Raw genomic sequence first — 15,093 nt, forward strand, 5'->3', positions numbered from 1 at the left:
TCAGAACTTCACATGGATGATGACATTTATTATCTCTCTATCTTTTTTTGAGACAGGGTCCTTGCTCTGTCACCCAGGCTGGAGTATAGTGGTGTGGTCACGGTTCATTGCAGGCTCAGGTGATTCTCCCACCTCAGCCTCCTGAGTAGCTCAGACTACGAGCACGTACCACCATGCCCAGCTAATATATTTATATTTATATATATTATATTATATTACATATATACAAAATATATATTATGTATATTACATATATAAAAATATATATTATGTATATTACATATATATATATATATAATATATATATTAGAGACGGGGTCTTACCATGTTGCCCAGGCTGGTCTGGAACTCCTGGGCTCAAGCGATCCACCTGTCTTGGCCTCCCAAAGTACTGGGATTACAGGCATGAACCACCACATTTGGCCTCATTTATTATCTCTTAACTGCCATGCCATCTTGCTTCTAAAGCCACACCAGGGTGAATACAACAGGAAGGTTCTGGTGGAGATGGGATGTCATTATTGAACAGAACTGATGAGGCTGTTCCTGCCCCTGACCCACCCTCAGCCCACTTTAATGACCCTCCCTGTTCCAGATGAGGAACCAGGCTCAGACTTGTGAAGTAAGTAGCCCAAGGTCATACAGCTGGAAAGTAGTGGGTATGGAAGCAATTCCAGGTCTTTATCATGCTGCAGAAGAAGGAGGAGACCCTGTGAGCTTCATCTCCAGCAGAGGGACTACCATAGTGACTCTGGAGCCAGATGCTCTGGGTTTAAATCCCAGCTCTGCCAATGACTGACTGAGTCTCTCTGTGCCTCAGTTTTCTCATCAGAAAACAAAACAAAAAAAGGATAATCATAGTGCATCCCTCCTAGGATTACTGTGATGATTAAATGAGATAATACAGAAAAAGGGCTTAGCATAACACTAGTATTGTTATTACTTTATTATTATTACCAGTGTCTGAGTCCCTCCCTGGCCATGCCAGGGAGAACAAGCAGGTAGAGAGGAAAACCAGAGCTGAGAATTTTCTGTCCCATCACCCGTGCCAGAAGAGAGAGGACAGAGGACAGAGGACAGAGGAGGGGCCGCGTGACTGTCTGGGCTAGCGAGCAATTTGCTGGAGGAGCTCATTTGGTGACTCTAACGGAGTTAATTAAAGATGGCCACCAGGGGTCATTGCCATGGTGACAATTAGGCTGGGAAGGCGCCTCATTAAGGTGCGGTTTTAACAAGGCCAGTCGTTTTTAACCTGACATCCACGTGAAAGAGGGAGTTTTCAAGTTGCTTCCCTTTCTTCCTTTGCTGTATTTCAGATCCATTTCTAGAGACTTCCTGTTGAACGAGACAGAGGAGAATTCCTGGGTTGAGTCCCCCTGAAAAATCAACAGGGCAACAGGTTTCTTCTCTGTGGTACTACTCTGGCATCTGAAAGGAGGCCTGGTTGGCAGAGGCTTGGAGAGGGAGGGGAGGGTTGAGGTCATGAGGTCAGAGGAGGAGGTGAGGAAGGGACTCATGTTGAATTTTATTCATCATGGAACTGGAGGCCTTTTCTGGAATTAGAAAGGTTGCTTCTGCCACCCAGTCACTTCCCAAAGTGAGGTGGCAGGGACAGTGTGGATGGCAGTGGGGTCGGGGGTAGTGTCAGGCCTGTTTCTCCCAAGTTGAAGGGGGGAGGAAGTCAGGAGGCTCAAGCCCTGTCTTAATTCAGAGCGCTGTGAAAAGTATGTATTTTTTCTTATTTCCATAATAATACACTTATTGAGAAAAATTAAAAATTTCACAAAAGCATAAAAAGAGAATATCCCCTGCAGTGCACCCCTAAGATGGAATGACTACACATTTCCTGTGTGACAAGAAGCTGAGCACGGGCAACCAGGAGCTGGGTTTGGGGCAGGGGGAAGGGGGTAGGGGATGGGACACATGTACTTTTTCATTTATATTCTTGTCTACTGTTTGAATCTTTATCAGGAGAGTGTAAAATAAAACCAAGTTAAAACAGCATATACTACAACATTTTTCTCTTTTTTTTTCTTTTCTGTTTTTTTTTTTTTTTTTTTTTTGAGACAGAGTCTCACTCTGTTGCCCAGACTGGAGTGCAGTGGTGTGATCTCGGCTCACTGCAACCTCTGCCTCCCAGGTTCAAGTGATCCTCCTATCTCAGCCTCCCAAGTAGCTGGGACTACAGGCACACACCACCGCCCTCAGATAATTTTTGTATTTTTAGTGGAGATGAGGTTTTGCTATATTGTCCAGGCTTGTCTCCAACTCCTGGCCTCAAGCAATCCACCTGCTTTGGTCTCCTAAAGTGCTGGCAGTACAGGTGTGAGCCACTGCACCAGGCCCTGACTTTTTTTTTTTTTGTTTTGTTTTTTAAAGCACATTGTAAAATATTCAAACTAAACAAAGGGTAGACAAGAAAGGTAAGTTTCTTAGGTGGGTCCCCCAGTCCCTTGGGGTGGGTTCCCCACCTCAGATGCAGTCATTAATATTAGTTTATTTTGTGTCTGTCCAGAGATTTTCCACGTGTCCAAGCACACTGTGCAACAAAGTTAGCACACTGTTCACCCTGTTGTGCATCTTGTCCCCGGCTTTTGTTTTTAAGTTGGTCTCAAACTCCTGGACTCAAAGGATCTTTTTGCCTCAGCCTCCCGAGTAGCTGGGACTATGTGTGCATGCCACTACATCTGGCTAATTAAAAAAAAAAATCTTTTAAGGAGGTAGTGGGGTGAGGTCTTGCTATGTTGCCCAGGCTGGTCTTGAACTCGTGGCCTCAGGCAGTCCTCCTACCTCAGCCTCTGGAGTAGCTGGGATTACAGATGCAAGCCACTGTGGCTGGCTTGCATCTCCCTTTTTTAAACTTCACATTCTATTTTAGGGTTGGTCCCATATCAGGATGTACACAGCTGTCTCATTCTTTTTTAACACATGGCAGGCTGCTGCCGCTGGGAGTCTTTGGATATGAACAAGAGGTGGTCTGGGCTTTTAAGGGGCTCACAGGGATGTACATCCTTTCATGCTCAGCATTTGGCACAGTGGTCAGCACACAGAAGCACTTGGTAAATGTTTATGGCTGAATGAGTAAGTAGCAAATAAAGAGGGAGGAGTTGGAGAGGTAAATAGAGGCTAGACCGTGGTTGTTATTTGTTTGTTTGTTTGTTTGTTTGTTTTTTGAGACAGAGTCTTGCTCTATCGCCCAGGCTGGAGTGTAGTGGGATGATCTCGGCTCACTGCAACCTCTGCCTCCCGGGTTCAAGCAATTCTCTTGCCTCAGGCTCCCAAGTAGCTGGGATTACAGGCATGCACCACCATGCCCGGCTAATTTTTTGTATTTTTAGTAGAGATGGGGTTTTACCATGTTGGCCAGGCTGGTATCGAACCTGTGACCTCAAGTAATCCGGCTGCTTTGGCCTCCCAAAATGTTAGGATTACAGGCATGAGCCACCGTGCCTGGCCTCATGAATGGTTTTGATGGCCATGCTGAAGGTTTGCATTTCCTCTGGTCAGGGATGAGGTCCCCTGAAGGCCCTCACATGGAGGCCAGCACAGTCAGACCTGCTGTCGTGGAAAGGTCCTCTGGGAGCTCAGGTAGAATCAGGGTGACCACATAGATGACAACAAATCAAGTGTAGGAGGCTGTACACTGTCCTCATATGCAGTGTCTTCCCCTTTACTGGCCCTCCTGGCAGGAGAAGTATGCACCCTATCTCTGATGAAGGCAGGTATGGCCATGTGACTTGTTTTGGCCAATGAAATGTGGGGAAGAGATATGTGACATTTTTCAGCAGAAGCCTTAAGGGACAGTAAGTTTGGGGTTTGCTGTGCTCTCCTTCTGCTCCCAGGAATGGTGAGAGTATGGGTCAACATGGAACTCCCTGCAGCCTGCGTCCCGGAGTGACTTGGATGAGCAGAGGCTTCTTGCCCATCTTCAATGGGCATGTAAATAGGAGTGGGAATGAAACATAGTTGCTTCAAGTCATTGAGATTTGGGGGGTTGCTGTCACCATAACACAGCCTACCCTGACTGATACACAGGGAGCTGGACTGGGTAGTTCCCGCATGTCTTCCAGATGTGCGCAACAGGCCGGGATTCTGCCAGGCTGGATTTTCTGTGGCTTGGGTCCACTCTTGGTTTACACAGTGGATACTGAGCCTGAAGCTCTTATGGAGACCTAGATTCATAGCCTTTCTGCCCCACCCACTTTGAGCCCCATGAACATTTCTCAGAGGTGGAGAGAAGCCTATAGCAGGAAGAAAACTGCAGCTGCTACTGTCTCCTCTGAGGTCTGGCCTTTAAAGGTGGCCGTTAAAGGGTCAGAAACATGAATGGCCATGTTGGCATCACTGTAAGAGGAAGCTGTATCCATGCTCACCAAGATCCCTTTTTCTGAGGGAAACCGAGGTAGTAGTGCCATTTAACCCAAACCATTCATGCCATTGTACCTAACAGTTGGTTGCCACTGTTTTCCTCATAAGAACATTTACCTCACAGGGCTGGAGATGCAGAGGCAGGGTATCCTCGGATGCCATAGCATCAGGGCTCGGTGACATCACCAAAGATCCAGGTCCCCCACCTCTGTTCTCCACATTGGCTTTATTCTCAGGAACATTTCCCTCATGAACGCAAGATGGCTGCCAGTAGCCATCAGGCCCGTGTGGTTGCCTCCTTGTTCATGCCAAAGAATGAAGATGCCAAAAATTGCTCCACCCAATCCACGAAACCATAGTCATCCCCAGGGGATTTCCATCTGCCGTCTGGCTCAGACCAGCCATTCTCGATCCCATTAGGCTCAGGGTTCCCTTCTCATAACAAATATTACTATCCTGATGAAATCCGTAGAAGTAGGACCTACTTACACATGTAATTGCAAAAATAGCAATGCAATGCCCTAACTCTAAAAGAAAAACAAAAGGAAATGTATAATTAATAAAATATATTTCAAGATACATGCTCAGGCAAAAGTATTCTAGAAAACATAATGAAACAATCAGATGCTTTCACCTGCGCCTAAAAGCTCCATGAATGCGGTAGCAACAGATATGGGCAAATATAGGTCGGTTGTTTTGGTGACCAAAGCGCCACTGGTAACATTGCTACCAGTGACATGATTGTGTTGAGGTGGTAACTCTTGGGAAGATACCAGTGAAACAAAGCATAGGCCTCCTCAATGTGCACAGTGGCGGTTTGCTGCAGTATGCTTTCAATATATATGAAAGTCTTGCAAAAAAACCTTTCTATTAATATGTCACATGAGATTAGATTCTAGGCTCAGATTTTTCACCTACATTTCTGTCCAGTGGAACATTTGAAAGTCACGTGGGGCTCAGGCCAAAGTTTCTTGCTATGTGCAACTGTCAGGAATTCTAACCTCGATTCCTGCTCACCAAATGCCCACAGTGCCCCCATCATTACCAATTATGTTCCACAAAAATTTAAACACTCTGTGGGATGCAGCTGCTCCTCTCGAAAACCTGTGGTCTTGTCCAATCATGAATCCTTTGCTGGGCCTGCGATAGGGTGGCTGCCTGGGATTCTATTAGGAAGGAGAAAGAGGGAGTGGAGGTAGGGAGGTTGCCAAGTGTCCTCCCCAGGCCTCAAGCTCACCTGTTACTCATAGGATTCATGGTTCAGTCTAGAGTCCCTCTCTGGGACTGAAACATCTTAGAAGACTCACAGAAGGGCTCTCAGGAGGACGTTTGCTTAGGGGTGTATGTGTGTGTGTATATATGTGCGTGTGTATGTGTGTGTGTTTTCCATTGAGCTGACTGGCATAGGGAATATTCATGCCTCTCAGTCAGAAAGAAAGAATAGACAGAGATGGTTCAGTTCTAGTTCTGTGCCTACCAGGAGAGAATAAGCTTCCTCCTCTCAACTTTTCCCAGGACACTCACCCTCAAACATATCCAGCTCTTCCTGCAAAGCTCCTTTCCTGCTATTACCTCATTGGACCCTTGCCTCCTGTTGGGTTACTCGTATTTTTTTAAATTATTAACTTATAAGAACTCTTTACATATTATAGGTATCATTCCTCTCTTATGTTGTAGACATCTTCTTCCATTGGTCACTTTTCATTTACCTTCATGTGAGGTATTTTTTGCTTCATGGAAGTTTTAAATTTTTATGTAATCAAGCCTGGGAATCCAGATGCCTTTGCATGCACCAGGATTGTGGGGCGGGGTGAGCTGGTGATGGAGGCCTGCTGTGGTGAGGGAATTGTGACACAGGAAGGCCAGCTCACAGGCTTGTGCCTTGAGACTTGGCAAATGTCCAGCAGCCTGGACAAGCCCTCCCCTCCACTCCTCTCCCCAGGAGGCACAGCCATTTGCAAGGCCTGGGATGTGGACTTTCTCCTAAATCCCACCAAATAACCCTCTGGAGTCATGAATAGCTGGCAGTGCTGTCTGAGGAAGGCCAAGAGGTCCCTGAAGGTCCTCTCTTGGCTTCAGGACTGGGGTGTGCAGGGCATCAATGTGATCCAGTGGAGGCCACCAAGATCTGGAAGCCAGAGTTGACAGGATGAGTCTCAGTGCACCAACTAACTGGCTGTGTGGCCTTGGGGCAGTCCCTGCCCTGCTCTGGGTTCAGCTTCCTTTTCTGTCCAGGGAGTGGGCTTGACTATTGTGGTGTAGTTTCCACTCACTGATGCTATCCCACCACTGTTGCTCCACACACACACCCTTGAAAGAGCCCTGCTGCTGGGGGCTGCCCTCAACCTGGCCTGCTCAGACTCCTCACTTAGGGCAGGAGGGGGCTTTGGCATGAGGATATCTAAGAGTATCCAAGCCTCAGAAACTTGCTCCTGGTATGGGATGTGACTTCTGAGCCTCCCTGGTGCCTGGCTTCAGCCCTGGAAGTATAGAATGGAGGCAGGTCCTGGGGATCCCCCACTGGGCTTCCCTGCCTGCAACATGTCAAACCTATCAAAATGCACTCACATTCTGCTCTGTGAATTATGTGACAATTGGCTGGTTGGCATGAGTTCCATTCTGTAGACATCTAATTAAACATTTGTTCATTTGGATTTTGTAGTTTCCTTTTAAAAATCTGGGAGCAATACTTCTGTTTTTCATGCCCTTATATTTTTGTTGCCCCAGAAAAATCCATAAGCCAAGCCCTGTGCCTGTCATCACTGCTGGAGAGCCCAGCGGTGTGCTCACGCCCCACCTCCCCACCAGGCCAGGTCTCCTCCAACTCCTCCCCAGGACCAATGCCCAGCTCTGAAGGTCTCCCTGCCTCCGCCTCTGTCTCTCCAGCTCATCTTACACAACACAGTTGAAATGATCTTAACTGACTTGTTTTTATTATAAAGACTTTACAAATTTTAATTTAATAGTTTTTGTTTCATGTATTTTTCAGAAAGGTGATTCATTTCCATAGCTCAAAATGAACAAAATACACGGAGTGAAAGTTACCCCATCCCTGTGCCCAGCCACGAATCTCATTTTCTGAGGACACAAATGTCCCCCATTTTAAAATATCTTCCAGATATATCCTATGAACACTCACAATGTATGGTCTTTATTTTGCACCCTTCCTTCGTTTTTAAAACACAAATAATAGCACACAGAGCGCCTTTCTAAGCACACGTCCGCTCAGACCTTTGCTCGCCTCGTGGGAAAGCCTGAGCTTTTCCGGCTGGGACTAAAGGCCCTCCGTGACGCAGCCGCTTCTGAGGGCCCTTCCACGTCCTCGCTCGCCGCCAGGCTGTGCACACCTAGATCTCATTGTCAGCCCCCCGCCAGGCTGTGCGGTGCTCAGGGACAGAGGCTGTACCTCATTTGTCTGGACTCCCCAGGGCCAGTCACGGTACCTGGCACCGAGGGCGCTCAGCAAACGTCGCCGAGAGGGTTCGGAAGCGTCCGGAGGCGGGGATCGCTTTGCCACAGCGACACCTCGTGGTAGATTTTGGAAGTGCAGCAGAGACGGGGCAAGGGGCAGGTGTAGGCGGCAGAGGCGGTCTTTGTGGCTCAGGACCTTCGCTGGGGCCTGAATCCTCTTCTATTCCTTCCTGCCGTCCGTTCCCGACCCCACCTTGTCCGCCGGCGCCCAATCTGGGACCCACCCTCCCACCACCGGGACTGCTATTGGCTGGAGAGACCCACCCACTCGTGATTAGCGGACTTGGGCACTTAGCAGAGGGTGCACGTGCGCGCGCGTGTGTGTGTGTGTGTGCACGCACACCTGTCTCAGAGGGTACCTAGCATATACCCTGAGCAGATTTTTAACACCAGCCCTCTTCTATAAGACAAAATTATTGGCAGTAGTAATCATGAAATGAGTAACCATAAATGGCAGGTAGCCAAATTTTTCTTTTATTGAATTTCCTATATAAACTCATGCCAATTCAAAAATAAATAAAATAAGAAATAGTCATTATAGTTAAAAAAGGGGAAAAATGGGCAAATAGTTTTAAATTACATTATTTAAACAAAGGGGGGAAATATACTTACATACTGATTTGTCCCAGTAATGAATAACATTACATTAGAATTAAATAGGACTAAAATACTAACAATCTGCAAAGAAGAGACTTCAATTTTAAACGTATTGTTCAAATTCAATAAAATATTCCCTATATAATGTAAAATTTGCATTTTCCAAACAAAAACTATTGCAGCTTCACAGCTTGCTCTCTGATTCACAGTTTTAAATTTTAGTCACAAATAAAATTAAGCAATTCAAGTTCTGTTCTACAACTTCACTATCACGGAGCTAGGGCCTGGAGACACAGCCTGCACCGGAAGTGACTTGGTAGATGCCAACCATCAAAACCTGTCTAGAGGCCAACTGCGGAGCCAGGAGTTCTTGGAATTAACTTTCATGTAGAACACAAGGTTAACTAAAGGATAAGTAATATAAATGTGCATATTTGAAGCCTACATATGTAATCCCAGCTATTCGGGAGACTGAGGCAGGAGAATTGCTTGAACTTGGGAGGCAGAAGTTGCAGTGAGCCGAGATCACTGCACTCCAGCCTGGGCGACAAGAGCAAAATTCCATCTCAAAAATAAATAAATAACTAATAAAAATAAAATAAACAGTTTAAGACACAAAAAGATAAATGTGTGATTCTACTCATGTGAGGTACCTAGAAAAGGCAAATTCGCAGAAACAGAAAGTAGAATAGAGGTTACCAGGAACTGGGAGATGGGGAATGGAGAGTTATTGTTTAATAGGTACAGAATTTCTGTTTAGGATGATGAAGAAGTCCTGGATCATGGTGATGGTCACACAACATCGTGAATGTACTTAATGCCAACGAATTGCACACTTAAAAATCATTAAAACATCACAATGAAAAAGCAGTTAAATGATAATTTTTGTGTTATGCATACTTTACCCCAATAAAAAAATTGGAATAAAACAGGTAAGAATTAACAGAATAATTTGGGGAGGGGAATGGAGCATTGTTTTACGGACACGGTTAAGGAATTGCAGTGCAAGTTGATAATCAAAAGCATGGTGACTTTTAAATTCTCTACAGACAAAGTACTTGCCTGCTCCTGGCTGGCTCTGTCCTATCTCCTGGCCCTTGGGACACCACTGGTGTGTTTATCTTTGTGGGTCCATGGTTTGGTTGTCCTTTTTGTGTGTCTGAGTCTGTGAGGTATTTGTCTTTGGGTTTCCAATATGTGTGTCTTGGTCTCTCTGCTTAGGTCCCATTTTGTGTATATTTGTGTGTTGTGTGAGGAGTAAATGAGGTGATCAGGGCCAGGCACACATCACAGTGCCCATGATAAAGATCCAACAGCCATTGTCTGCTGTGTGCTTGTGTGTGTATGTGTTCATCTTTGTGTCTCCCTGCATCTATTGGTGAGGGGGTCTAGTGTCTCTGTGCATATGTTTCTGTACATGTCACCGGTGTGTGTGACGGGCACAAGATCCACCCCTGTTCCCTCTCTCTGGCCTAGGGGTGAGTGGATGGGGCTGTCAGGGAGGGGTGTTGGGGTGTTGCTGCCCTCAGTTCTCAGGCTTAGGGATCTCCCAGAGCTGGCCTGATGGAAGAGGGTGCCCCACAGCCTGGCTTTCTGGACAGCCACACCAAAATGTCTCCGGGGCTGTTTTCTGGGTGAGTCCCAGGCCTTCCAGAAATCCCAGCTGGCCCTGCACTTGCTCGTCCATGGGGCCCAAATGGAACTGTCTGGATTGGATAGCAAATAACCCCAGCAGTATCCAAGGCCCCTTGAGGATACCTTGATCCACGTCCTTATACAGAACTAGTGGTGTGAGTCATTAGAGCAAATGGCCTGGAAGCCACATGCAACTCAAATCCTGAACTGGTGTCTGAAGACACAATCCATGTCCCTCCCCTAGCTGGGGAGCCTGGGCTCATCATCAGGCACCTCTGTGGGTCTCAATTCTGCAACCTTCCAAGTGGGCACAGTCACTCCAATTGGAATCCCTTCTTCCCTCCCTCCCTCCCTCCAAACGCACCCTGCAGCAGTCTTTAATGTGAGTCCCTTTCAAGGCCAACAGGATGAGCCTTGTGAAGGTCTTTAGCATTCAGAGCCCTTGATGAATAGGTGGGGTGGGGTGGGGGCAGGGAGGGGGCCTGCCAAGGCCGGCTGGCAGTCCTGCAGCTTCAGAGTCTGGAGGGAGCAGGGCAGACTCACAGAGGGGAACTGAGGCCCTTACACACACTTCCCTTTCCAGCTCCAAGGTTCCCAAGTGGAGGTGGGGTACGGGTGGCCAGGAAACTCCAGTTTCCTGAACAAAGGTCAGCCCCTCTTGCCGCTGATGCTCTTTTGGGAGCCTTGGCCTTGGCCAGCAGGAAAGAAAGGCTCCTTCTCTCTGGGTGGGGGCAGGTGCTGGCACAGGGCTGCCTGGGAAACAGAGTCCAGTGTCTGGCTCCAATGGGCATTCAGACACCCAGGGCCTGGCAGGCTATGCCAGCTGCCTGAAAAAGTGGGCATTGTCCTGTCTTCACCCACGCCAAGGGGGCCTTCCCTCCACTGCTCCTGGGAGCCTGGCTGACTCTTGCTGCCAGGGTGGGCTGGGACCCAGAAGTGCCCACATCCAGGCACCACAACCAGCTCTGTGGGAGGAGTGGCAGGTGTGGGCTTGGGGGATGGGCTGGGACTCATTCTTATTCTCATTCAAGTGATTGGAGTTGGGGAAAAGAGTTCTGGATTCTGAACCACTCTCTGAGCTACAGGAAGGTCTGATTTGGGTGTGTGTGTGTGTGTGTGTGTGTGTGTGTGTACCAAGCAGCAGGGACACAGGGCCTCTCAGATGTTTTGGGTGTCCCGTTTCCCATCTGTGTGGTCTGCTTCTGTTCTGACATTCTTTCCTCAGCTTTCCATGCTAGCAAGAAGCCACAGAACTCCTTCATTAGAGCTCTGGGAAGGGAGCTCCTAAATGCACTGATGAGCTTAGGAAACCCACTTCCTGATGGGGAGACTCAGCAGGACAGGGGGCTTGTGTGGGTCGTTTCCCCACTCCAGGAAACGGGCCTTGCCTTCCGGGAGTGAGCAAAGCTGATGAAGAGGGGGCCTTCTGCTCTTTCATCCATGACACACAGGTGACTGAATGCAATGCGGTGCCCTGGACTGGATCCTAGAACAAAGCACATTCCCGGAAAAACTGGTGAAATCCCAATAAGTATGGAGTTTAGTCCATGGTGTTATAACAATGTTAATTTCTTAGTTATGGCAAATGTACCATGGCGATATAAGAGGTTAATGTTAGGGGAATCTCACTGTACCATCTGCAATGTTTCTGCAAATCTAAAGTCATTTCAAAATTAAAAGGCAGGTGGATGCTGTAGCACGAGTGTTTACCACCCCCATCTCTTTACCCTCAACATACTCTGCTTACTAAGATTGCTGGAAACCGTAGCCCAACACTGCTTCTGAATACAGCTAACGTGCAGTTAATGACCATTCCACATTCACACTGGGCCTAAGGAACATAACTACTATTTAGAGACCAGATCGTCATGAATGTCAGGGGCTTGATCCCAGGCATCTCGTTTAATGCACTCCCCATCCTACAAGCAGTAGCTCTAACTTGTATGAGAGATGGAGAAACCTTGGATCAGTGGGGTTGTGAAGCTTGCTGAGGTCCCACAGCCAGAACTGCAGAGCCCAGTCTTGTTGAATTCCGAGTTGGGGTGCTTTGGGGGTGCTTGCTGGAGTACTGTGCCTGTATCTGACAAACCAGCTGGCTAAGGAAATGGGTCCTGTGATGTGAGGATAGTTCGGAAGAGGAGCTGTTTCAAAGCCTGCAGGAGCTGCATTCTGTCTGCAAACCAGTGGCTCCTCATGGGGGAAGACTTAAAAGTAGCCCATGGTTCATCAGAGGCCTGAAGGCCATTCTTAAGCCCACCCTCCTCCGTCGCCCGTTCCTGCTGCTGTCCTGGGAAGTAAGAAAGCAGCATTCCCCCACCCCCAAACTCAACCCTCCTTGGGGCTCTTCTGGTCCTTTCCAGGTCCCTTGGTCAAAGGAACTTTCCTTCACTCCCAATGCAGCTGCCCAGGCTGTGGGTGGCTGGGGCCCAGCTGGCCCCCCGGTGGGTGGTGGGGGGTGTGGAGAGGATGCCTGAGTGGGCGGCCAGTGAGAGCCGGCTTCCTGGGGCCTCCCTGGGGCTGAGCAGCGTGGCCACTTCCGAAGGCCCCTTTGTCCGTCCCTTTATCCAGAAGAGCGGCTGCAATTGTGCAGGGCACAAAGCCCCCGCGGGCCCTGACTTCCCACCCCTGCCTGTGGCCTGTCTGGGAGAGGGTTTCCCAGGCTCCTCAAGAAGGCAGCCTCCTGCCCCCTCCTAGGCAGCCAGGGACCCAGACCTTCTACTTCCGGGCTCAAGATCTATTCATCTAGCCTATCCCAGCTCCCCCGTCCCCCAGGGGGCCCAGCCATTCACAGAGGCCACGGACTTACTGCTCCTCCATTGCCCATCCTGGACACACATGGGCAAAGGGTTCCCAGGCTTACCACTGGGGCGGTGAGGGAGGACCCAGGAAGACGCCGTGTGCTCCATTCACCCGCTGCAAAGTATTTTTGGAGGATTTGCTGACATGCAGGCAGCCTGGGGTGGTGGATTGAGTGTGGGCCACCCCAAGAGGCAGCTGGAAAGTGGGGTACGGCCTGGGAATGGACCGGAAGGCATGCCCTCAGGGTCCTCGTGCCTGCTGTGAGCACTCAGCACCTGCGCCAGAGGAGGGACAGAGTGAAGGAGGGAAGAGGGAGAAGGAAAGGCATCTTGACCTCCTCCTTTCCTCTCCTTATGCCTTTAAGCATTGGCATGCTAAGCCCTGGGCCGCCATCACTGCACTTAGTCCTTCTACCACTAGTACTACCCCTTCTTATAGACAACCAAGGCTGAAAGGAGTCAAGTGACTTTCTCGAGGTCTCACAGTGGAATTCAAGGTAGTGGATCTTTGACACTTAAGTCTGTGCTTCCCCTTCAGGAAAGGGAGCAGGGAATGCCAGAGGGGTGAACTACATGGCCAAGGCTGCAGAGGCTACTCCAGGGCTGGCTGCCTTGCCTGGCCTGCCCAGGTACTGGGGCTCTCTGGGAACCCAGCCTCGGCCAATCCCCTGGGGGTGGCCCCTTCTGCTCAGTCTAAAGGCTCTGGCCTGTCTAGGAAAGGGCCAGAAAAGCCCTTCACCCTGGTTTCATCCCTTACCTCTCTGTCCACCTCTCACCCCCACAGAGGGACTGAGGATGGCGCTCCTGGGCTTATCCATATGCCCCGGGAGCACTCCTGAAGGAAATCCTGGCCCACCTAGTGGCCAATGGCTTTCACCCAATCTGTTTTCTTCTGGGTTTGACGAGGCAGTGACTCAAGGTCCAGAGGTCCTTTCCTGGAATCCAGAAGGGCATTCCTAGCCCCAGGGGCCAGGCTCAGGATATCAGCCCTCCAGAGAGAACCAGCCCTGCTCTAGCCTCCAACAAGCCCAGGTCCTTCTGGTGTCCTTGGGAGCAAGCTCGTTTCTGGACTTCTCTGCAGTGACCGAACACTTGCTGCTGACACTTCCTTCTCATGCCTCTTCCTTGCCTCTCTCTTCTCCTCCTTCTCTTCCACCCCCTTCTCCTGTGCTTCCTCCTTTTCTCTTTTCTATTTTCCTTCCTCTCCCTTCCTCTCTATTCCTCCTCCCCTTTCTCCTCTTCCTCTTTCTTCTTCTCTTCCTCTCTACCCCTTTTTCCTCTCCCTGTCCTCTGCTTTCCCCTCCAGTCCTCCTCCCCTTCTTTCTTTCCTTCCTCCTGCTTCACATCCTCTTCTTCCTCGGGCTCTCTGTCCCCTCCTTCTTCCATCCCTCTTCCTCCTTCTTCTACGTCCAGTCCTCTCCAAGGGCCCAGGACTTGAAGCTCATATAAACAATGTAGTGAGCAGTCTCCTCTTATCAACCCAGAGTGCCCACAAATCAGAAAGCTTACATCAAAGGGAGGTCTTGGGCTTCCTCTACTGAAGTCCCTCATTTTACAGATGGGCCCAGAGAGGGTATGCAACTTGCCCAAGGTCACATAGCTCAGGGCACTGAAGTACCATGTAGCCACTTGTCCATGGGAATACAAATAATCATAGTTACCATTAATTGAGTAACTACTCAGTGTTAGGTCCTGTGCCAGGTACTATATATCTATTCCGTGATATCAACCCTTTAGAATAGGTGTTACTGTTGCTTTTTACTTTGCACAGGGAACTGAAACACAGAGAAGTCCAATGACTTGTCCAAGGTCACATGGCTAGAAGGCAGAAGAGCAAGGATTCAGCCTGGGTTGGCTCAACTCTCACCTGTGTTTTTGTTGTTGTTGTTGTTATTTTGTTTGTTTGTTTTGAGACATAGTCACATAGTCTCACTCACCTCCTCCTCTCCTCTCCTTAAGCCTTTAAGCATTGGCATGCTAAGTCATATGACATCTAGTCTCATTCTGTCGTCCAGGTTGGAGTGCAGTGGCACAATCTCGGCTCACTGCAACCTCTGCCTCCCAGGTTCAAGCCATTCTCCTGCCTTAGCCTCCCAAGTAGCTGGGACGATAGACGCATGCCACCACGCCTGGCTAATTTTTTTGTATTTTTGTAATTTTTGCTATGTATTTTGCTATGTACTTTTCACTGTGTTGGTCAGGCTGGTCTTGAACTCCTGACCTC

This window comes from Pan troglodytes, chromosome 16 (genome assembly GCF_028858775.2).
Source record: "Pan troglodytes isolate AG18354 chromosome 16, NHGRI_mPanTro3-v2.0_pri, whole genome shotgun sequence".
Taxonomy (NCBI): Eukaryota; Metazoa; Chordata; class Mammalia; order Primates; family Hominidae; genus Pan; species Pan troglodytes.